This window comes from Musca domestica, unplaced genomic scaffold (genome assembly GCF_030504385.1).
Source record: "Musca domestica strain aabys unplaced genomic scaffold, Musca_domestica.polishedcontigs.V.1.1 84, whole genome shotgun sequence".
In the NCBI taxonomy this organism is placed as follows: Eukaryota; Metazoa; Arthropoda; class Insecta; order Diptera; family Muscidae; genus Musca; species Musca domestica.
In genome coordinates, this window is record NW_026712417.1 from 1,214,069 (window position 1) to 1,241,043 (window position 26,975).

General features: G+C 34.6%; 1 protein-coding gene across 2 annotated transcripts in view; it reads right to left on the minus strand.

Annotated features, from left to right (window-relative positions):
* LOC101901776 (serine-rich adhesin for platelets) overlaps positions 1-15,090 on the minus strand; it is a 446,297-nt gene extending 431,207 nt beyond the window's left edge. The window contains exons 1-2 of one of the 2 annotated variants that reach the window (XM_059131315.1): positions 15,013-15,090; positions 8,370-9,218 (exon numbers count right to left, since the gene is read on the minus strand). The gene's annotated coding sequence lies outside the window, so the exon portion shown is untranslated. Of the gene's footprint in view, positions 1-8,369; positions 9,219-14,662 lie in introns of both variants that reach the window. The other variant, XM_059131316.1, reaches the window with a different exon arrangement.
* Between the last annotated feature and the right edge of the window lie 11,885 nt (positions 15,091-26,975).

The following is a 26,975-nucleotide window of genomic DNA, read 5'->3' on the forward strand; positions in this document are numbered from 1 at the left end:
TTAATCTAAACAAGTTACAAGCAGTTAAGTTAGGCCGGGCCGAAATTTTAATAACCTCCACCATTTTGAAGGTACATGAAAATTTTTCCAAAAAATTCGCAAATTTCATCAAACTTGTCACAATTCTGGAGAATAATGTCGCCAATATCATCGAAATAGCGAATAAAGTTAGATTCCCTAATATGTGACCTATATGAAGACGTGGACCTGCGTAAATAATTTTCCGGACGTGCGTAGACAATTTGAAACGATTCTGGTAAAAAAAATGTCGCTAAAAATCACCAAAATAGCGAATTTCGGAGGGACCGTTGCATGGGGTATCTAGACAATTATATTCCAGAGGGTAAAGTACTCATAAGGAGCTCCTTGTGTAGATTTTCTGACAATTCCATTGATGTAGCCAATCTTCTTGAATTTGACCTTCCGGCAGACAAAAAACGGTTCTGTGCAAAATTTTAACTTCCTATCTTAATTCGTTTTGACTCTAACATTACAACAGACGAACGGACAAAGCTAAATCATCTTAGAATTTTCCGCTGATCAAGAATGACGAACTTAATACCTCTAAAAGGGGTTAAACAGGAGACCACCGAATGATCAGTCAACAAAACAACTCTATATGATATTATATCTAAAGAAGACGTCCAAAGGCCTCTTCTCTTAAGAGTAAAACTCTCTACAATACCAAAAATGTCGGCGATTTCGAGTTGAATCTTCTTCATATTTTAGTTTGAAGCCAAAGTCTGAGCAAAAAAACATTTGTTGTCATTAGAGATACGTCAATACCCGCTTGTTTCACCTTTAATATTCTCAAATTAGAAAATAATGAAATTCGCAAACTTGGGATGCTAATCTTTTCGATTCTTTCTACATATCTTTCTCCTCACGCGAAAAAAAATTGAGGGAACTAGGAGAAGATCAATATAATTAAAACCCAATAAACGGCATCCATTCACTGTTTGCACGCCAGTTTAAAGTCATTAAATACCGTATGTTTCTGTTGCTGTTGTTGTCTAAAACCACAACAACAAGTTTCGGTTCTATTCGACAGCACTATCAAATGATGTCATCTGAAGACAACAACCTTAGCTATGGTGGTAAGATAATCGGCAACATTTCTATAAATCAGCAGCAGCCCTGCCAAGAAATAAGCCAAACAACAATACAAATGATTAGTAACAAAACGAGATGTCGAACTACAACAACACCACCGACAACAACAAACACTCTTATTATTTTCCATAGAGAACCGTGTAAACATAAATGAAATGAATCTTCTTCATAGTCTAAAGAATTTGTTTCTGCTTTTGTTTTGGGTGGAGGAAAGAACACCAGAGAGCCTAAACAGAGAAGATGAAAAAGAAGACGAAGAAGAAGAAAACTACTGCTGACATGGCCATAATAGTGGTAGCAAAGAAGCTAACCCTCAACAACACAAATGCACACACACAGATACACACGAGAGCGCGGCCACTCAAACAAAATATGTAAATTATAGTTCAGCCAGTCAGCCGACCGCCCGACCGTCCATGACTAAGAATAATAGAACCACTACCTTATAGGTATTATGACCCAATCTTAGTATTTATGTTTCTTTTTGTTTTGTGCCTCTTCTTTTCATCTGCTGCTCGTTGCCTAAGGTTAGTGTGGAGAATGTTTTTGTGTGGCATTGTAGAAAAAATGGTGGAGGGTGGGGGAGAGGTAACATGTTGATCATTAGAACGTTATTCTTAAATTTAAATATTTCTTTTTTTACTTCTTCTTCTGCTGCTGCTGCTGCGTTCTTGTGACCATGACCAACCAACCAGCCAGCCGGTGAAATGTTCTAATATGAAAACTATAAAAGCGAATAACAAACAGCAACAACACCAACAATGACCACTGCATGTTAATGAAAAATTCAAATAATGATTCGTTCGAATCGACAACAACAACAACAACAAATGAGAAAAGAAAAAAAAAGCACACAGTAGAATTGCAGAGAAACAACAACAATTAGTATAAATAAATATGCTCAAGTGAAAGCTAGAAAATTTTCCAACAGCCGCCTGATCAATACTTATGTAAAGACGAGGTTAATGAAAACGACGGCAACGTGGTATAATGAGCTGTTGTTCTGATTGGAAAAATGGTTTAATTTCATCAATATTTGAAGGGACAGAGGAATGGTTTCTCTTGAGCAACAAAAAAAAAGCCGGAGTAAAGTTGATTTGAAATTGAATGAATTGAATGTGATGGGATTAGATTTTCCTGGTTACGATTTCAAATGATTTGAAGAGTCATTGAAGGCCAAACGTTTAAAATTTCACAAATCGAAAAATATGCCAATACAGCGACTGTCTTTCAAATTGTTTACCTAAGGCGGCTAGCAAAATATTCAAACGTAAATTTTAATAACCTAGACCGAAAAAAACAAATTGAGATTAAAATAAATACAAACTAAGTTAGAAACAAGTAAAAAACATTAAGTTCGGCCGGGCGAAACTTTTAATACCCTCCACCTTAGGATAACGTAAACATTAGAAGAAATGTGGCAAAAACCATTAAAATGCTGAATATCGGCAGGTACCGTTATATGGGGGCTATACCAAAACGTGGACCTAAAATTACAATGACTCGCCACACGAACAAGGACCCATTATGATCTACAACTACCAATTTTCAGAGAAATTCTTGAAAAAATGTGGCAAAAACCATCAAAATACCGAATATCGGGAGGTACCGTTATATGGGGACTATATCAAATCATGGACCCATACATGCAATGTTTCGCCACCGGAGCTGGAACCCATTATGACCCACAAATACCTATTTTAAGACAAATCAGTGAAAAAATGTTGCAAAAACCATCAAAATACTGAATATCGGGAGGTACCGTTATATGGGGGCTATACCACAACGTGGACATATACATGCAATGTTTTGCCCCACGCTCAGGGAGCCGTTATGACCTACAAATACCTATTTTCAGACAAATCCGTGAAAAAATGTGGCATAAATCATCAAAATACCGAATATCGGGAGGTACCGTTATATGGGGACTGTACCAGAACGTGGACCGATATATCTCATTTTCAATACCAACCATCCTAGACACAATACAAATTGATCTGCTAAATTTTGGCGCTCTACGTCAAATAATGTGGGCTGTATCGTGATTTCAAGAGACAAACGGACAGACAGACGGACATCGTTGAATCGACTTAGAATTTTATGCTGATTATGAATATATATACTTTATGGGGTCTACGACGGATATTTAAGGATGTTCCAAGGATGTTCAGTCGGTTTTGGCGACAGATTTATACTCTCAGCCAATGTTCGGTTTTTTAAATATATTTTGACACCTGTTATGATTATTGAAGTCGTTGACCATTCCATCGGACCTACTCCATAGGGTGTCAACAACTTGAATAATCATAACAGGAGTCAAAATATATTTAAAAAACCGATCAAAATGTTGAACCGTATGTGGTCTGTTCTCTAACATTTTTTTAACAGATCTTATGTGGATGGAAATATACAGCTGTACCAAGTCTGAATGAAATCGGATGTTGATTTAGCGTTTTATGAGATTTACGGAAATTCAAAACGTTGACCATTTGTCTGGAGGTATCAGAAGGAATGGACCCAGACCATGGGTTAAAACAATTGTGATTTATGTAATTTGAAGACAATCGAACTTTTACATCATATTTTATATGATTTATAATTATTCAAAATGTTTACCCCTTGTGGGGGAGGTACTTGATGGAGTAGACCGATATTGGACCATTTTCGCACCTGACCTGCTAGTATATATGCAAATATAAGGATTTTCAATGCAGGAGCAAAATCGGATTATTCGTTCTATATCTGTGCAGTAAATTGTTTTGTTGAAATATTACGTCCTTTTCTGCGGGACGTACCAGAAGGAGTAGGCCGATTTACCCATCTCCAGACTCGATCTAAGTATGACCAAATTATTACGATATACCAACTTGGGACCAAATCGGATACTTTCTTCGAGAGTTATCATGCGCAACAGCCACAGGGACGGGCGGACATCTTTAGATCGACTCCACATGTCCTGAAACGGATTTGGTCCAAAGAGACTTAAGTCTAAAACCATTATATACAGCTTTTGCTTACTTCTTTTAAGTTATAATTATTAGTTTTTTCATTCATGCGCCCGAAGCTAGCTGATTTTTTACTTGTTCTTCTCTAAATTTACATAAAAGTTAACCAAAAAATTCTCGAAACATTAAATAATTACATGAATTTTTCAAAATATTTTACGCAATTCTGTGATGGCTCGTTAGCTTTGGTAAGTCAGACACTATCTACCTGAATATATAAACCAATCTAAGGCATATTAACTTCTGCGAACCTCAGGTAAATAGACATTGTTGTTAGCATTTACACATTTCCACAAAGCAGAAGTTAATTATGGGGATTATAGGAAATTTTCTGGAAAAATATTGGCAATTTAAAGGAAACCTTTAAAACATAAGATATCATCGCCGAAAGCCACTATACCTTACTCAGGTACCTTCTCTCTCTCTCCCTACCTATAGCGCCACTTGTGGCATATAAATCCAAGGATTTTGCAATGTTTAAGCATCATTCTTAAATTAATAACGGTTAAGTTAACATCACCACATCGCTTCGCTCGTTCGTTCGCCTGACCATCCGCTCGTCCACTTCCCGCTCCAGAATGGATTTAAGTGAAAAACCCACCGTTGGTTACACACTCTACTTGTACCGTGAAGAGTTGCGCCGGCCACAGGCACGTTATACTCGCTTAAACAAAACTAAACTTACACTAACGGATAATCTAATAAATAAGTGTGCCCGAAATCTTAAACAATGTAGCCGAGAGGATCTGCAGGCAATCACCAGGGAAATTCAATTTAAAACAACGCTAACAAATCAATTGCAGCGTTTACGTAATTTAGAGAAATTGGGTTTGAGAAATGTTTCACCCAATTTGGAGAGCACGGATTTATAAAATGTGTGTGTGTGTGCAGTGTGAGTGCAAGTGTGAAACAGTTAAGCGAAGGAGTAGAAGACAACGGAAAAAAACTAAATTTATACCAAAGATTAAGGAAAAGAAGGAGAGAGAGAGAAGTTGTGAAACGATAAAAACCATTCACGTAAGTATGCAACACTGCACCATCTCAAACACCCAGCAAGGGATGGCAGATAGTTTGCGTGCAAGTGAATGTTGAGCAGCTGTGGTGTCGAGGGAAACAAAAATCAACAAATTTTGTAAATAGCAAAATTTGTAAGAATTACTTAGTATTTAGGAATGAAATTTAAATAAAATTGTAATATATATTTTTTATTTTTGAAATAAATTTTCTATGGCAAAATATGAAATCGTTGATGCTTACTTTTCTTCGAGACGAATTCTGTGGACTGATGACTTTCCAAAGACAGAATACCTTTAAAATTATGATAAATTTCTATGCATTGGACATCAATCAGAGAGGTTCTGTTAAAATAACTCCTTTAAGAGGTCTCCGAAAAAAGGAGATTTTCACGGAAACCACTATACAGAACATATAAAGCAAAAACTCTGAAAATAGGAATAGGGTCACTATTGGTATGTAGGATAGGGATATAAACGTATTTTTGAAAATAGGAACTAAAATGATTCTAGAGATGAACAACAATTCTCAAATTTGACATAAAAATCATATTCGGGGTGTAGCGGTGAGAGAATGCCTTGTTTCGTATATTCAAAGGCATGAAAACTGCAGAAAGGTACTAAATATTGTACAATTATCATGGAAAGAAATCTATCATTCCTGACTTTCATCTTGGGCCCATGAATATTTTCTATTTTTTGCAATGCCCTAACATCTAGAATGAAGATATTGAAGTTTTTAAAAACTGTGGTATTTGTCGCTAGCGGGAGGAGATAAGAACCACGTTTTTATTTCAAATGTGTCTTTGATGAGCATAAATTTCTTGGTCGTCAAACAAATTCGAACCAAAGGGAATAAAAAGAGCTAAATTGTACTGAATTGAGTATCATTGACATTCGATGAACGGATAAAGGTAAAAATTCGGTATTTGGTAACTAATGGAGTAAAGGGAGTTATATAAAATAAATCTCCTGAATTCGCTGCTAAATGTTGCACCACTGGTAGTGAGTGAGCAAATAATGCTAGAGATTTGGAAAAAAAAGTTGTCTACGGTTGAAATAAGAAGACTTTTCCACTATTCGTATTATAGACTGTGGAGTTACTGGCCTCAGAGGTAGCTGCTGTAGAGTAACTGGTCTCAGAGCTCGCTACTGTAGGGAAGATGGCCTTAGAAGTCGCTAATGTAGGGCAGCTGGCTCCCGAGGTCGCTATTGTAGAGAAGCTGGCCTCAGAGGTAGCTACTGTAGGTAGGCTTGCCTCAGTGGTCGCTACAGTAGGTAGGCTGGCCTCAGAGGTCGCTTCATCCAATAAATATTTTTAACGCATCCACTTTAATATTTCCCTTGAAAAATATTTAAAAAAAATCGACGTTAACTTCTCAATAGATTTTTATTGTTTGGAAAATAGCTTTAAAAAATTGTAGGACTATTTTCCTATTGAATAAAATTTTTTTAGAAAGTGTTCCCATACCTCGTCACCGAAAAGTCCACCTAAAATTTTGAATTCGTTCCACCAGTTCATTTTAGTACTCAAAATGCGCAACTTGTTTAATGTATCTTTAACAAATTTTCCAAACAACAAGTAAAGAAGCAGCAAATTTCCGGCCGGGCCGAGATTTTTGTACCCTTTCGGAAGGAAAAAAATCCGTCGAAAAATACCACTCAAATAAAAAACATTGGATAAGAAATTTTCTGTAATAGACAGTAGTAACGATTCCGAATTTCAAATACTAAATTTGACGAAGTTCCGGTGAATAATGTCGCTAATATCATCAAAATACCGAATAAAGGGAGGTATCGTTGTATGGGGCTATAAACCTGCATAAACAATTTACCGTCATAGGTTGTAGTACCCATTACGAACTTCAAATTCGTAATTTGACGCAATTCCGGAAAAAGAGAACTCATTGTGTAGAATTCCAGACAATTCCATAGAAATATGTAGCTAAAATCCTCAAAATACCGAATATCAGGAGATGCAGTTATATGGGGGCTATACTATGTAGCTCATCTTCGAACTTGACTGCCTGCAGACAAAAATTACAGATCGGTGCAGAATTTTAGCTTCCTATCTTTTTTCGTTTTACAGACGAGCAGCCGGACGGACGGACAGGACTAAATCGTCTTGGAATTCTATGCTTATCAAGAATATTTATACTTTGTTAGGTCTAAAATTATTATTTCGATGAGTTACAAAGGGAATGACGAACTTAATATACCCTAATTATTCAAATGCACGAGTGCGACAACATTTTATTCATATTAAATTTTTTCCATTATCGAAGTTCGAATTTCCAAAAACCCTTCGGTATATCTATCCTGAACTCCATCGGTGACCCTATTTCCAAATTTCAGAATTCCGTTTGTCCAATATAAAGTAATCAATTTTTCGTACTTTTCGTACCGTTTTCCTAGCTTCAGTGTTTCGTATGGGCCTTGATTCTCAATCAGTCAGTTAAATCACTACTCCCTTATATATTTTTTAAAAAAATTTTCTCAAGAATTCGCAACTATTTCACAGAAGACTACTCAGAAGAAACAAAAAACCTAAGAATGCAAAAATGTCAAATAAAATATCTTTAAGCCATTATGGATGGCCTTTTATGCCAATATAAACGAAAAATGAAATACAATCATGATGTTAAAATGCTGCTATGGGGCTTCAAGATAACAATAACAACGACAGCAACACCACCAATGACTAGTCGTCAATCGACTAATAAGAAGTACTAGTCGCATTCAAGAGTCTGACTAGTCTTTGCGGTGATCAGATCATGAGGCGGAAGAGGGAGCTGAAAAAAAGGCCAATGGAAATGCTAAATGTTGCTGTGCAAGAATAAACTGCAAGCCAGCATGCAGGTATTGAATGGTTGGCTGGCTGGCTGGCGGACTAGTTAGCTGTTGGTTAGCCGTGCTGCAGCAAAATGTAGGAGTGGAAATTCCTGTTCTTGGCCAAACACAGACACACACACACACACAAACACAGATCATGACAGATCTCACAGGGAAAAACCGACCCAAAAAAAAAGAATAAAAAAAAAAAACATAGCAAACCAAAAAGAAACCTGAATTGATAAATGGCAAACGAAGAACGGGCTGAGCAAAATTTATAACGCTTACAGTAAGCAATTGCTTTTTAGACAAAAAAAATAAATAAAGAACAGAAAAGTTGTAGCCGCTTTAAAGTTAGAGTGGAGGCCTAGTTAGTCACCTAGCTAGTTGCGAGTTCAAAACTTACCTTGGTCCAAAGAGGGAGGATTAGAAGAGCTGTGGCAGCAAAACCAAAATGAAATAACCGTTGAATATCCAAATAAAACCAGAAAAAGGTTGGGCAGGCAGGGAGGGAGGGAGAGAGAGAGCGGAATATAGCTTCAAATGTAAATGGCTTTAGCTTAACAACAAACTCTTTCTGTTTTGGCTGTTTTACTCTCTGTGTTTTTCTTAAGGATGCAATTCGTGCTAGCCCCTTCCAAATGCCAATTTATTTTTGCCAAAGTTCTCAAATGTATAACGCTGATCTCCACTTCTGCTTCTGCTGCCGGTGTTGTTGTTGTTGGGTTTTATTTTGTTCCCACGAAACGTGATTTGCGGCAAGTTTGTGGCTTACACAAAAATAGAAATAAAAACAAAAAAAAAACTTGCAGCACAATGTGTCGATTGTCTATGATGTCTGAGAAGAGAGCCAGAAGATGTGACCCTTTTTCATTGCAGCCAGCCACAAAACTTTGCTTGGATGATTGGTTCCCAGCCGTTTGTGTCGATGATGATGATGATGACGACGACGACGATGTTGTAGGTTTTCCTTTTGTGGGTTTTCTGGGGAGGTTTCTTGGCCAACTGTTGCTTGCTTCTTGGCTTTGTTTAATCAAACATAAATTGTTGACTATTTTAAATTATTGAATATATTTCGTTTAGTTGCTGTTGTTAATTATTTTGGTTTACACTTTGTTTAGACACTTTTTGTATTGGGTATAATATGTATTTAATTCACTGATGAAACTTTTTCGCCACTAATTTTTTGTTTTTTTTTGGTTTTTATATTTTGTATTTTATATTTTTATTGTGTTTTTTTTTAAATTTTTATTTTCTGTAAATTAAAAAATATAATTATTATTTTTATAATATTTAACCACATTTTAATATAAAACTTATATTATTTCGTTTCGTTCTACCAAAAATTCCACGAGTATCGAATATATTTTCTATTAAATATAATTTTGAATATGTCATTTCGGAATAGTAATTTGTAAACACGTTAAAATATATTTATGGATTTTAAAGAAGAGTAAAATTCTATGTCGATTTATCCATGGCAGTAAGTCAGGCAGACTTTTTATTAATTAATATTTAGTATAAAATTTGCACTATATTTGCAATATAATGGTACTTCCGACGGTTAATGGTACCGTGAATTATCTCAGGAAATTCCCTGAAAAAATTATGAATGACTTTTGTCCAAAGAAATCTTGGCTATAAAGCCATTAAAAAATAATTTTAAAAGAAAAACCATTCTTGGCCAAGAAATTCTCAAAAATATAAAATTTTGGCCATTAATTCAAAAAACAGTTATATGGGAGGATATACGATATCGTGGACCTATATAGACAATTCTTTTTCAGGGGGTACAGTAGTCACGAGGAACTCCTTGTGTACAATTTCAGACAATTCCATGGAAAAAATGTGGTTAAAATCAATAAAATGCCGAATATCGGGGGGTACCGTCATATGGGGGCTATGCGATATCGGGGACCGATATAGCCCATCCTCGAACACTGCCTGCAGATTGGTGCAAAATTTTCGATTCCTAAGAAAAACCATTCTTGGCCAAGAAATTCTTAAAAAAAAATAAAATAAAATGTTGGCCATTAATTAAAAAAAAATATTTATATAAAAGTTTGCCTCGAATTTGAGTTATTAATTTTAAAAATCTATTTTTTTCAATATTGACCCTCTATTTGGCTTAATCCCTATATTACGGAATTTCCTTATGTTGTGTATTTCGAATGTGTTAGGGTCAATTTTTAACAGAATTAGAAATGTTTTGGGAATATGAATTTGCATTGAATTTAAAATTGGCAGATAACATTTTTATTTTTCATTCCGTTTGTAATTCATCGAAGTAATCATTTTAGGCCCAACAAAGTACATATATTCTAATCCGATTTAGCCATATCCGTCCGTCTGTTGTAATCACGCTATCTTTCGCATGAATTGAGATAGAAGGCTAAAATTTTGCATACAGGTTTATTTTTCCAGTAGTCCGGTTAAGTTCGTAAATGTTCCATGTAGGTCCACGTTTTCACATAGCCCCCATATAACGGTACCTCCCGATATTCGGTATTTTGATGATTTTCGCGACATTATTTACCGTAATTGTTTCAAATTTGTTATTTGAAGTTCAAAATGGATACTACACCTAAGACAGGAAATTGTCTGTGCAAGTTGACGTCTTCGTATAGCCCCCATATCACGGTACCTCCCGATATTCGGTATTTTGAAGATTTTAGCGACACAATTCACCAGAATTGTTTCAAAATTGGTATTTGAAGTTCGAAATCGATACTACAGCCAATTCACCAGAATTGTTTCAAAATTGGTATTTGAAGTTCGAAATCGATACTACAGCCTAAGACAGAAAACTATTTGTGCAGGTCCACGTCTTCGAATAGCCCCCATATAACGGAACCTCCCAATATTCGGTATTTTGATGATTTTAGCGTCATTATTCACCAGAATTGTTTTAAATTACGTATTTAAAGCTCATTATGGGAACTACAGTCTGCGACAGGAAAATATCTATGCAGGTTCAGGTCTTCGAATAAGCCTCATATATCAGTTCCTCCTTATATTCGGTATTTTGACGATTTTAGGTACAATACCCACCGTCGATGTCGTAATTGAAGTTCGTAATGGATGCTACAACCTGTGACAGAAAATTGTCTATGCAGGTCCAGGTCTTCGCATAGCTCCGATGTAACGGTACCTCCCTATATACGATATTTTGATGATTTTAGCTACATTATTCACCGTTTATTTCAAGTTTCGAATTTGAATATGGCAATGGCTTATGGCAAACAATGCCTATGTAGGTCCACGTCGTATAGACCCTATATAACGGCTATATTTGGTATTCTTAAAATTTTAACAGATTTTTTTTTTTTTTTTTTTGAAAATTTCGAAATTCGTTCCAATGGTGGCGATATTGGTCAACGTTTTCGTATAGCCCCATATAACGGTACCCCGATATTCGGCATTTTGATTATTTTAGTGACACTATTCACTGGGATTGCTTCAAATTTCGAGTTTAAAGTTCGTAATGGGTACTAAACTAATGACAAAAAAATCTTAAAGATCTACGTCTTCGTATAGCCCACAAATAATGTAAAATGTCTATGCAGGTATACGCCTTCGTATAGCCCATATATAACGGTTCCTCCCGATATTCGGTACTTTGTTGATTTTAGTGACATTACTCGCCGAAATTGTTTCATATTTTGAAGGTCTTAATGGGTACCAGCCTACAATAAAAACAACATCAGGACATTTGGAGTCGATCTGGATGTATCCGTCCGTCTCTATGGCTGGCTGGATATTGCGAACGATAACTCTCGAAGGTATTATTCGATTTGATCCAAATTAAATTCGAAATAAATGATAATAAATAATATTGGGATGTACCACGTCTGAATGGAATTGGATGATAGTTTCGTGTTTTATGCCCTTCATGAATGTTGACCATTTGTGGGCTAGGTACCAGAAGGAATTTGAAGACAATCGGACTCTTGTATCAAATGTTATATAAGTTATAATTATTCAAAATTTTGACCCTTTGTGTGGGGGGTGTACTTGATGGAGTGGTCCGATATTGTTAATTTTCATACTCAACTTAGAACTGATGCAAATATTAGGCTTTGCATAGTTGAAGCAAAATCGGATTGTCTATTCTTTTCCTGTGCAGTATAATATTTTTTTTTTTTTTTTTGAAAATATCGACATTTTGTGTGGAAGGTAACAGAAGGAGTAGACCGATATTGCTAATCTCCGAACTTGATCTAATTTTGACAATAATATTATAATGTTCCAAGTTTGTGTGAAATCGGATACTCCATTCGAGAGTTTTCGTGCGCACCATCCAGCCAGACAGACGGATGGATATCGCCGGATCGACACCAAATGTCCTAAAACGGGTTTTGGTCCAAAGAGACCTATGGTTTAAAACCGTTTTTTGGATAGACATGTTTTGCCCGTATCAAATGATATATAAGCTCTGCAGTCATATGACTGAGAGTATAAATAGGAGGTACCGTTGTAAGGTGCCGTATCAACCACTGGATCTTTATTAAAAAATACGCAAATTCGAAATCTTATAGGTGAGGCACCAGAAAAAAGGGACCGATATATTTGATTTTCATACTTGCTCTAATATAGACAAAAATAATAGGATTAATAATTTTTTTAAAGAAAATCAGACACTGGCTTGATATTTTTAAGGAGTTATTACTATTCGAAATGTTATCCTTTTGTGCAGGATATACATGATTGAGTGGGCCAATGCTGTGCAATTTTACACCTGACTCAAGCCCAATCAATATGAGATATTTGTTTTTTTTTAGTCGAAAATTCTGAACTTTTGCGAGGAACGTACCGGAACGTAAATACGATAACAATTTTATGATGTGCGAAGTTTGAAGGAATTCGGATCCAGATTATATATCAATCTATTATTTAAATAAAAATTGTGCTTCTGACCTAAATCTTATGATGTGCCGAGATTGAATTATAGTGGATATTTCCTACATTCAATATAAAATTTGTTCTTATTTACAGAATGTTTATCTTCTGTGGGGAAGTTACTAAAAGGAGTAGCCCGATATTGACCAGAAACGGAAAACATTTTCTGTGTCCCAGGAAAGTTTGTAACAAAAAAATTATAGAAACAACAAGTAAAAAAAACGTTAAGTATGGCCGGGCTGAACTTTTTATACTCTCCACCATTTGGTAGAGAAATTATTTTTATATAAAAGATCTGAATTTTTGGAACTACAAATACCAGTAAGATGGTTTGGATGATGCTGTTAATCTTTCCAAAAATCCATAAAGTGGGTTAGGTCGTTATGTGGGGGCCATACCAAAACGGGAGCCTCTATAGACAATTTTATACTTCAATGATGGTCATCTACCAACTCTTCTTAAATAACAAAATTTTAATAATTTCGTGGGTAAATGTGACCAGGTTTATCAAAATACCGAATATCGCAGGGTATCGTTATATGTGCCCTATAGGAAAATGTAGACCTAAATATTTAATGTTATGTCACCGGAGCTAGAACCCATTATAAACTACAAATCCGTGGAAAAGTGTGACAAAAATCATCAAAATACCGAATATCGGGAGGTACGGTGGGTATAGCCCCAAAAGGTGGATCTATATATACATAGTATATACATATATATACTATGTTCCGCCACCGGAGGTAGAACCCATTGCGAACTACAAATATTAATTTTTAGACAAATCCATAAGAAAAATATGCCAAAAATCATCAAAATACCGAATATCGGTAGGTACCGTTATATAGCGGCTTTATATTATTTAATTATATTCCAAAAATTTCGCCTACTAAAGTCCACCTATTAAAATCTAATTTTAATTGAAAATTAAATTAAATTTTTTCTTCAACACATTGAAGACCACGGTTTTGAGTGAAGCAATTGATATCCATATCGTTGTCATTTGGATAGTTAATCCCGAAATTTGGCAGCCCTTTGTTAACAGCATTGTAGATTTTCTGTTTTATAAAGTGAAATCTCTCACGGATGACAATAATAATTTCCAAAAATATAAAAATCCACATAAGAAACGTGTCAACTTGTGGGAGATTAGTTGCAACTTTTAATTTAATTTTTTTTTTGTTTTTTGATGTTTTTGTTCACATTTCTATGACAGATGTTTCTTCACTATTGGCAAATTTTCAAGTGTTTCACTTCTTCTTTTCAGAGAAAATACATTAATATTCAATTTTTGGTTTAAAACACAGAGATGTTTAAATTCAGATTTGAAATATCTTTTTTTTTTAATACATGCAGAATTGTATTTTCAATTTTTGCATAAGAAACACATTTGACAGTTGGTAGCAGTCTCTTCCGTATATTCAATTTTATATCGCTTTTATGGGTATTTTTTTATTTTTTCTTTATTATTTAAATTTTTTAGTTATTTTATAATTTTTACAAAATGTATGCTTTGCATTGTTCTATTATGTAATCTATAAAAATTATAAAATCATGAGTTTGGGTTTTCTTTGTTTTTAGAAAAATATTTTAAAATTATTATTTTTTTTTTTGTATTAAATATTATTTAAAAAAATATATATATTTTTACTTTCTGTTTGGTATTTATTATTTTTTTAAACATGATTTCAGAACCATTTCCACAGTTTAAATATTTTCCTCATAGCATATTTTGTTGTTGTAGGTATGTATTATTATCATCTTTTTTTTCTAGGCTTCTTCTTCTTCATATCTCATTACCATATTCATTTGTAAGTAAATGTAAAATTCATTAACACAACACACAACATATTTTTTTCAAATTGCCCAGAACTTTCATTAAAACTCTCCACTTAAAACCGTTAAAGATTTTTCTTTTAATTTTCTCACGCACGATGATTCTAAAAGGTTTTATTTATGGCCGAGGCACAATTTTAGGGCACACCAAATGATCACGCCAAAAAAAAATATTATAACGCTGGCCTGGTGGATGGACGTACACTCGCACACATAATTATTATTGTGCCCACAACGTGGTGGCAAGAAGAGCAAGAAACGTCAACACTCTACCCAACAGCAAAAACAAAAAGATAAACACTTAAGCGCATTACCGTTATACACAATATACACGTTCGACCGTCACCGCTGTTAACTAACGAATGCTTGGGTTTGGGAGCTGTGGCCAAAAACCCATGCACACTCAGCTCAAATCTTCCATGCTCTTGGCCATACATGGTTGGTTGGATCGTTGGGTTTGGGTTGGTTGCTCGCATTCTTGGTGAGAGGTTTGTTATTTCGGCCAGCAAGCACACAAGATAGCCAACAACAATGGCCTCGGTCTTTTGTGGCTTCAAGTTGTGAGCCAGAAACAAGTTCGGTTTCTTGTTTGAACAACACAAGACACTTGCAAAGTTCTCTTTTTCTCTCTGCACCACAACATTAAACCGGCTTGAAAGAGCTGAGGTTCTCTCCCACAAAGTGAATGAGAAGCTTGCCGCTAACAAGTTTGCATCTTAAGTCTTTTGAATGGCTCATTTTATTGCACATTGCTACAAAAGAGTACCAAAGAGAGCCACAGAGTAGGCCAGAGTTAGAAATGCTAAAATCGTATCTCATTTTTGCCAACAACAATTCGCACTGAAAACCTCTCACTAGCTCTCTGTCTCTTCTAGGGCACCTTCTCACTTAAGCACAAAAGATGCTGTTGAAAACAGTTATATTAAACACTGAAGTCAAATAAATAAACAAAACAAAAAATACATTAACTAAAAAATAACAATAACAACGACAAACAATCGGACACAGTAATAACAACAATACTTTATATATGGGGTTTTTGCTGATGTTGTTGCTGTTTTTGTTTATCGTTTTATGTCATTACCAATGATTGGTGAAATATAGCCGCTGACGACGACGACAACAACGAGAATAACAACCTCAGCCAGAGATAACAGCACAAAACCCCTTAAAATCATTTTCGACGCTTCGCAAAAATTGAAATTGCCAACAAAAAAAAAACATGTATCTCAACCTTTCCAACAAGTACACGAAAATGAGTTTGCATTAGAATATTACTTTTTTCTTCAAATTGGATATTTGTAAGCTGCGGGATCTTAAGTAAAAGGAAAATGTTTAATGAGAGGTCAAAGTTGAAATCAAATATCTTGTAATAGGAAAAAGGAAAATTTGAAAATTCAACAATATATAATATTTTTAATTTTTTCCCCAAGTTTTATACCCTAAGCCATATGGTTACAGAGGGTATATATCATTTGATACGATAAAAACATGCCTAGTCGAAATAAAGGTTTTAGATACTAGGTATCTTTGGATCAAATCCGTTTTAGAACATTTGGAGTCGATCTAGCGATGTCTGTCCGTCTGTCTGTCTATCTGGCTGGTGCGCACGATAACTCTCGAAGGGAGTATACGATTTGGTCCAAACTGGGTACATTGCAATATTTTTGTCAAACAAGATGGGCAATATCGGTCCGCTTCTTCTGGTACCTCCCCCACGAAAGGTCGAAATTTTTAAAAATATATTTTTTGCACAGAAAGAGAAAGGATAATCTCATTTTGCTCCAACTTTGCAAATCCTAATATTTGTGTCAGTGCTAGCTCAGGTGTTAAAATGGACAATATCGGTCCACTACATCAAGTACCTCCCCCACAAATGGTCAAAATTATAAATAATTAAAAATCTCATAAAATGTGACATAAGGGTCCAATTGTCTTCAAATTTCACACATCCCAATAATTTTATTAACAAAAGGTCTGGTGTGAAAATGGAATATATCGGTCCTCACCTTCTGGTACCTTCCCAACAAATGGTCGAAATTTCAAAAAAAAAAAAAAAAAAAATAATTTCTGCACAGAAATGGAAGCAATAATCTAATTTTGCAAGTCCTAATATTTGCGTCCGTTCTAGTCAGGTGCCAAAGTGTGTAATATTGGCCCACTCCATCAAGTGCCTCTCCCACAAACGCTCAAAATTTTGAATATCCATGAAGTTCATAAAAAGCGAAATCAACATCCGATTCCATTCCAGACATGGTACATCTTAATATTTCCATTAACACAAGATCTGTTATAAAGATGGTACAGATCGGTCCATTTCTTTTGCTATCTGGTCCACAAGATTTTAAAAAACATAACGCTCAAAGAAAGTGCAATAAGCATCCAACTCTCTTCAAATTTCACACATACCTCACCCACGAAGGGGCACAATTTTCAATACTTTTATCTGTCATAAATTGCGAAACAACTCAGCGATTCTTTAAAACTTGCTATATCTAAATATATCTCTCTTTGCCAAAAACCTGAGATGAATATGGAATTTATGATTTCCCATAAATTTGATATAAATATTCGATATTTTTATATATTTATAATAATATTTCGGCAAAACCGACCGATACTTTTTTACTTGTTGTCATATTTTTTTATCGCAAGCGATTCTTTCAATTTGCCTTACCATTTTGAATTGTACATTTTGTAAAGTTTTTCTACACCCCGCAACACTATGTTTTTAAGATATTATGTACAAGTCGCAATTATCGTCCGATCCTCACGAAATTTTGCATGAGGGTAGGGTTAGGATCAGAATAAAAGACTATTGTTTTTGAAGATGTACATCGAAGGGCTTAAATGGACCAAAAAATTAATAAATAACTAAAAATGTTCTAATTTTACAGTAGCTCTACAGGTCACAGTTGAAAACAACCAAATGACACGAAATTTTGCATGAGAGAGAGTTAAGGGCTGTAAAATGTACCACGACGTTCGTGTGATATTCTTTTGAATACCTAGCAACACGACGAAGTGCGTAAATATTGGGCAAATGCTTCCGTTTAAAAATCTAAGGGTAACATATGGACAGGGCTCTATGACATAATTTCAAAAAGAAAATCTTCCAAATGGATTTGAACATTAGGTGGGCTTCCAAGATATTGTAGTTTTGTAATGTACCGGTTTTCTTTTGTGGTCTTCTCTAAGTGAATATTCTAATCTTCTATGCGAAAATCTTTTGGATCTTTAAGAAGAACTTCTGGCGTTCTACGAAAAGATGTTTTGCCTTCCATGAGTAGACCTTTTAACAGAAGATATTTGGTAAGCTAGTTTAGTATCCGCAACCGTATATACCAAATTACAGCTAATTCGCTAATTTCGCAGGAATGGGATGACAACTTCAAATTTCGACTTGGTTTTTTATAATATATTCGATACACATAAGAAGGAAGAGTTAGAATTTAACACCAACAGCAGACAAAGAGTAATGGGACAGAAGATCGCGTACATAGATACAAGTAAATTCCAACATTAGGAAAAACATCCAACAATCACTCATTACCAATCAGAATCAACAACACTCAGTAGCACTGTTCTCTTACAACAATAATATCACACAGCCCACCCTATCAACTACAGCAACGCATTGGACCGACGAACAACCCAAATAAGATAAACAGTGCTTACACAGCTTACCGTCAACACATAATGAATGATTCTCTTTGACTTAACTATAGTGATTACCTATATATAGTTTTGGTTCCGTTTGATGGATCAGGTCCTCTAAGGCGGTAAATTTGAAATGAAATCATGATTTTGAAATCATTTACAGGAATTGAGATCGCAGTTCCCACCGGAACCTAGAGTAGTAACGCAGAGGTAGTTGAAGACAGTAGCATAGCCCGACTAACTAACTTTCTAGCGCCGATATGAGTTTCCGATCACCTACTACCAGTACACCACCCGAACTCCTGTGAGCCAATCGCTTTTCACCAGAGTTCCCGAATATCTTCAAATCGCCTCAGATTACAATATGTCCAGGACTTCAAAGATAGATCTGGACTTGTAGGGTTCGGCATCTCCTCATATACCGTTACCTCCCGATATTCGGTATTTTCGCTAACTTCAGCTAAAGTATCATAAGTACTCAACTTCCCCACTATGGTTAAATGTTTAGTACGGCCACATTACCTAAATGCACAAGGTCCATATCTTGAAGCCAACCATATAAAAGCAAAGGAAATTAAAAACAAGTAAAAAAGCAGTAAGTTCGGCCGGGCCGAACTTTGAATACCCTCCACCATTTGGAACGAATTAGAAAATTTTCAAAAAAATTAAATCCAATAAAAATTCTTTTACAATCTCTAAAATATCTAATATAGGAAGGTGCCGATATATGGGAGGATATACAATATTGTGGACCTATAAAGACAAATATGTCTGCGTGTAAAGTACTCACAAGGAACTCCTTGTATGGATTTTCAGATAATTCCATTGGAAAAAGTGGCTAAAATCATCAAAATACCGAATATAGGGGAGTACCGTTATATGGGGGCTATACGATATTGGGGGCTATACCTATATAGATGATTCTCTGCCGAGGTATAAAGTACCCACAAGGAACTCCTTGTGTGGATTTTCAGACAATTCCGTTGAAAAATGTGGGTAAAATCATCAAAATACCGAATATCGGGGGGTACCGTTATATGGGGGATGTACGATATCGTGGACCTATATAGATAATTCTCTGCCGAGGTATAAAGTACCCACAAGGAACTACTTGTGTGGATTTTCAGACAATTCCATTGAAAAATGTGGCTAACATCATCAAAATACCGAATGTCGGGGGTACCGTTATATGGGGGCTATACGATATCGTGGACCGATATAGCCCATCTTCGAACTTGACCTGCCTGCAGACAAAAGAGAGATCTGTGCAAAGTTTTAGCTTCCTATCTTAATTCGTTTAGACTGTAGCGTGATTACAACAGACGGACAGACGGACGGACAGGGCCAAATCGTCTTAGAATTTTACGCTGATCAAGAATATATATACTTTGTTGGGTCTAAAATGATTATTTCGATAAGTTACAAACGGAATAACGAAGTTAATATACCCTCCATACCTTTTTTTGGTGGAGGGTATAAAAATTAATTCATCCAAAACTATTTTTCCAGTTTCCAGCGCGGCGAAAAACGTCGAAAAAGTACTACGAATGTATGGGCAAACATTTTCCATGGTGTGTCTAATGAAATCTTAAATATATTTTTCATGGTTGTACTCTTAAAATATTTTAATTCCACATCATGAGAAATATGTTATTTTCATCTTTAGTATCTCTATCTCATCCAGCCTTAATAAAATAATCCATAAAATACAATGTTAACGGAAGATGTTCCAGTGATTATCTTATCGCTTATATATCGCCATGAAACATGAAATTTATCAATTGTGCCAATGTTTTTTCTTATCAGCAATAACTTCCATCAATGCTTACTTTACATTTCCTCAACACAAATTTTTAATTTTTATGTCATTTTTTTTTTTTTTTTTTGTATTTCATTACTGTCCAAAAAACACATTCATTTAAGAATAAAATGAAATATTCGTGCGTTTAATGCAATTCGTTGTTCACGTATATGCATGTGCATATGTCTTGCAATACAAATCAACGTGACTTTTTGAAAAACATTGCAAATTAAAAAAAAAATTGGTATAAGAAGACACAATTTGATTATTGTAAGTAAAACAGTGTAAATTATGGCCAATTTCCTAAATATGTATATGTCGCGTACGATTCCCAACTAAGCTGCGGTAAAGACGCAATAGTCAGTGGATTTTGTAATTGTATGATCCAATGTGGATCATATAGTCGACGCCGCCAAAAGCATTTCAGACATATCTTTGCAGAGCGTATATATGATTTGATGTGGGCAATAGAGTGTGTTTTATGCTACCACATATGTTTTGACGGTATCACTCGCAGGAAATTTGGTGTTATTGTACTCTTAAAGAGTTAAAGCACTCTATGAATACCTTGAATACCAAAATAAAATTGTCAAACATTCAGAAAGTATGAAATCCCGTGGTATTCTTATATGGGGGCTATACCAAAAATCAATAAACTATCTCCATACTAAATTATAGCCAATTAATTTCGACAAAAAAAAGTCAAAACATTAAAAATACTAAAATCGGGCAGAACCCGAGTTATAAAAGAATGTGGACTAATTTATATATTTTTTTGTGCTGACCTGCAGTACTCAGTACTTAAATATCAAATAATAAGTGATTCTCTAACTTGGGTAGCTTGTTCAATCCATATATTGAAGGGATGCCCAATACATGGAATAAGACACATTTTTGATATTTTAGATGCATTTCAGCAACTATTACCGATATGTTATCGTTACTATTGTTTGGTAAGAACTTATTGCTGTTCAGTGGAAAAGAACATGCAAAAGGGCAATAGGGATGTATAAGATATTTTCAAAGATGGATGGATAAATTTAGTGGCAATTTTTTGAAAAATATTTTTAATTTTGTTTATAAAATTAGTTTAACTATCTACAATAATTCATCATCAAAAGTCTATATCAAAACTCAATCCTTTATAGTGCTCAAAATTAAGAATTTATTCAGATTGACCAAATTTGTTAATCAAAATTTCATCAGACTTTCTATGTTTTAGAATAATCGGAAAATATTTACCAATTGCATCAAAAAGTCTTGAAAATCGTTCATTTTGAAGTTTATCGAGGTGGATATTATTAAAATCATTCCACAATCATTCCCGCATCCAAAATACAGTAGACCCACTGTCAAAAACTACTCCAACGCCTCCATATGTAAACCCTAGAAACCAACAGTGACCTCAATATCAAAACTCAGAATTTCAATTGCATCCCTTCACACAATACCAAATTTAGTAACAGTTAGTATGTAAGTTAAAATAATATACATCTCTAATAATCTCATCTCTCATATCTTAACCACAGACACTTATATGAAATTTTGAGATTTCAAATTTACTGCTCTTTAGTACATTTCAAATCAAATTTGAGGATTCCAAATGGGTGAAGGGACACCCCATACCAAATTTAGTGCCATTTAGCACTTTTCGTTTAAATTAAGGTCGAATTTCTAAATAACCTACAAATCTCAAATACAGATACCATCAGTAATGTAAATATAAAATTTCAGAATTTAATCTCAATAAAAAACCAGTAAAGAAAGTCTTCAAGTCGGCGGGGCCGACTTTATGATACCCTACACCACTTTGCTAATTAAGTAGAGCTCCACATAACAATTAAAAGTTTTTATGGGAGAATTCAATCATACACGCTATGATTATAATTATAATTTAAAGTTCAAAGGACTAAATATGCCGAAGTATTTGTATCTTTTATATTCGGAATTGTATTGCCAATTTGGTGCACAATTAATTTGAAATCGGATAAAGATATATATGGGAGCTATATCCAAATCTGAACCGATCTCGATAAATTTGGCAAAGATATTTCTGAGCTGTATTTGATATATTTCACTGAATATCATTGTTACGGAGTGCATATTACGGTTGTGGGTAACAAATATAACAAATCGGGTGAATAATATATATGGAAGCTATAGCTATATCTGAACCGATCTTCACCAAATTTGACATACTAGCTTCTGGACTCAATTCGGTCGTAAGTGCCAAATTCCATCCCATTTGGACAAATATTAGACGTTTGGTGTACAATAAAAGGTAAATCGGACGAAGTTATATATGGGAACTATATCCAAATCTGAACCGATCTCGATAAAATTTAGCAAAGGCTTTTCTGAGCTGCATTTGATATATTTCCCCAAATATTGTTGTTACAGAGTGCATATTACGGCGGTGGTGGACAAAAATAACAAATCGGATGAAAAATATATATGGGAGCTATAGCTATATCTGAACCGATTTCGATCAAATTTGGCACACATATTTTCAGGCCTAATTTGGGTATATATGCAAAATTCCATACAATTCGGGCTGATATTACATGTTTGGTGCACAATAAAAGGCAAATCGGACGAAGATATATATGGGAGCTATATCTAAATTTTGACCGATTATCTCCAATTTTAATCGTCCTTGGGCCAAACAAAAGATGTTTGCAAAATTTCATCTGGATCGGGCAATAAATGCGACCTGTACTTTGTTGACAAAAATACATGGACAGACGGACGGACAGACGGACGGACGGACAGACGGACGGACGGACATGCATAAATCGACTCAGAATATGATTCTATGCAGATCATCAAAAGGAACTATGGGTCTATCTCGTTTCCTTCTGCCTGTTACAAACAAATGCACAAAGACATAATACCCTGACCACCTTGTGGTGTAGGGTATAAACACAATACCAAATGGGGTGGCATCTCTCTTACAATTACAATAAACATTTTCGAAACAACTTCTATATATCATGTCCAGGCTACACATGTACAGTGATCCCAATATCAATATTCGAATTTCAAGCACAAAATGTTCACCTAATACCAAATTGTACCAAATATAGTTGAATTTAGTACTTTTCGTACAACACATATTTCCAAAACCACGCCCATGTCTCAATCCCAGTTACCAACAGAGATCGCAATATAATTTAGTACCATATAGTGCTTTTCGTATACATATCTCACCTCCGAAGACTTTAATATTAAATTTGAGACGCATTAAGTTCAGCCCCGACGAATACTCTCCACCTCGCGTCCACTTCTATATTTGTCGGTTAAATGGATTGGTAAAAAGTCTTAAAAATTTAAAATCGATGGTACTCCAATAGGGGTTGTTGTTCAAATACCAAATTAAAAAATTATAAAAAATGTGGGTAAAATCAACAAAATACCAAATATTTGGAGGTACCGCCATATAAGTTATATATAAGAAATAATGAGCGTATTCCGGTAGTCTTCTGCCACAGAAGACAGAATCCATTACAAACTCTACGGACCAAATTTTAAACAATCCCACTAAAAAAAAAATCATAAAGAATACTGAATCATAAAATCATGAGAATACTAAATATCGGGATACTGAATATCGAAACATGGGGGGCTACAGCAATACGTAACCCTATGCTGGCAACGATCGAATTTTGGGATGTACAGTTATATGGGGGCTATACGAAAACGTGGAACGACATTGCCTATTTACCTGCCTACTGTCCAATACATATATGTGTCAAATTTTAGCCTACTGTCTCAATTCGTTCTAAAAATTGAGTGATTACAACAGACGACATAGCTAAATCGACTTAGAATTGTCTGCTAATCAAGAATATGTATACTTTCTGGGCTTTACATGAGTATTTCGAGGAGTTACGAACGGAATGAAAAACTTAATATACCCTTCATCGTATGGTGCGAGGAGAACATTGGGAAAGAACTTGAAAAGTTAAAACAAGTATGTTCGGCCGGACCGAACTTTGAATACCCTTCCACCATTTCAAACGAATTTGGCAATTTTCAAAAAAATAAAATCCGTTAAAAATTCCGTTAATTCTTAAAAAAAACCGAATGTACCTGCATAGCCAAGTTTTGTCATAAGCTATTGCGATATTCAAATGCAAAACTTGAAAAAATTCTGTTTATAATGTAGCTAAAATCATAAAAATACCGAATATAGGAAGGTACCATGGGGGTTATAAAACGTTGACCTGCACGGACAATTCTCTGTCATAGGCTGTAGTACCCAGTACGAACTTCAAATACGAAATTTGAATAATTCCGGTAAATAATGTCCCTATGATCATCAAAATACCGAATATCGAGAGGTACCGTTATAGGGGGCTATACGAAGACGTGGACCTACAGACAAAAATTTTTGTCATAGGTTGCAGTACCCATTACGAACTTCAAATACGAAATTTGAAATAATTCCGGTAAATAATGTCCCGAAAATAATGAAAATACCGAATATCGGGATGTACCGTTATATTGGGGCTATACATCGACATCGCCCATTTACGAACTTGACCTGCCTCCTGGTAAACTATTCATATATGCAAAATTTTAGCCTTCTATCTCACTTCGTTTGAAAGATAGCGTGATTACATTAGACAAACAGACAAACATGCCAAGATCGTCTTAGAATTTTACGCTAGAGTCTATTATGAATATTTCGAGGAGTTACAAACGGAATGACAAAGCTAATATACCCTCCATAGAAAAGCGGAGGGTATAAAAATCATTAAACATATAAATGCACTGTCTGCGTTTTGTTGATCAGAGTGAGTCACTTTTCCCTTATCTCTTTCACGTTCAAATACACCACAAATAAAAGCAACATACAAAATGGAAATACTCACCATAGCCGATTGTCGAACTGTTAGCCAATTTCCCTTTCCGCTTCATGTTCACATTATTCAACAACAGATTTCTTGACATTTAACGCAACACACACACAAGCATTCTCACATTAACATATATGCAGTTAACATTGCCATGGTAGCCATTTAACAGAGCACTGTTACGAACTGACGCCAAATGAATTGCAAAAAAAATAAAACATTTGCTACTTACAACACATACACATTTTTTATTTGTAAAACAAATGAAATTTCTTGATAAAATCAACCAGCACTTAACAATTATTTGTAATCACCTAATCATATTTATTGAAATAATTTATTTTTGCCAGATTTATTATTGAAAACACAACAATTTGCAATTAATTCATGCATAGCCAACAAAACACAACCGATCGCTTAAAACGTTGCCGAAAACTGAATTGAGAATAACTTTATTCTGGGTTTGTTTACATGAGGAGGGAGCTTGTTTAACTCTCAACTTACTATGCAAGAGTTAGGTGAGAGAGGAGAGCATAAATGGGGATATAATTGTAGAGCAGGGGTGCTCAAAAAGAAATATCTCTTTTCAGTCAAATTTCTCTTTGCTTATTTAAATCAAGAACAAAACAGTGTTAAGTCATTATTTATACAAATATTTTTTATCCATTTGCATTATAAATTATTTAGGCAAACATTCATGTTAAAAATAATTAAATTGAATCGTAAAATATAAAGAAAAACAGAATTTTAATTTTCTCTTAAATTATCTCTTTTTTCTCTTCATGTTCTAGAACACGGTTTTGAGCACCGCTGTTGTAGAGAGAATAAATCAGCGGTGCTCAAAACCGTGTTCTAGAACATGAAGAGAAAAAAGAGATAATTTAAGAGAAAATTAAAATTCTGTTTTTCTTTATATTTTACGATTCAATTTAATTATTTTTAACATGAATGTTTGCCTAAATAATTTATAATGCAAATGGATAAAAAATATTTGTATAAATAATGACTTAACACTGTTTTGTTCTTGATTTAAATAAGCAAAGAGAAATTTGACTGAAAAGAGATATTTCTTTTTGAGCACCCCTGATAAATGCATGAAACAAAAACAATATTTGTTTTGGTATTGCAAGTGGAATTTAGCAGAGAATGCCAAAAATTAAAGTAAATAAAGATATTTGGAAATAGTAAATGGAAAGTGGAAGTGTAAGATAGAGCAGGAAGGAGAAGGTAAAGAATTCAATAGAATCGTGACATACAATAAAATTAACTTTAAATTTTTCCACTAATAACTCACTTTTATTCTATCTTGTGTGGGGTAGTATAAGATCCCTTAGTCGCACTGGTTAGAGGGTATATGGGCATCATTATCAAATAACTGTGTTTGATATCTGAAGGTGGTAAAATGTGTACTAAGTTTGGGAACTGTACTGTGTTTGGAATAATTTGGTTTAGGATGAATGGATGAAGCTGGAATTTTGAAAACTTTGGTTGGTTTGTAATATTGTGGTGGTTTTGGAAATGTGTACTACAAGTGCTATAATTTGCTATTGGATAATCATATAGAGCTTGAAATTTTATTTATATATTTATAAGGGTCGCTGTTTATGCATATCCTGTACTATAAGTGTACGAAAAATACTGATTGGTATTATATTTTTGTTATTGAATGAATCTTCAAATTTCATATTGACGTTTCTATTGGTATATGGATTTGAAATATGGAGCTGGTTTTGGAAATGTACTAAATTTTGGTTTTCTAAATTCCAGTGGAAAGGAATTGGGCTCAAATCCTCAAATTTGGTATTCAGGTCTCTGTTGGTATATGTCTCTCAGCTGGTTTTGGATATGCGTACAATGATTGTACTAAATGGTACTAAATTTGGTAATGGGGGGAAATTAAAGAAATGAAATCCTGGCATTTGATATTAGAGTCACTATTGGCATCTGAGGTAGAGAT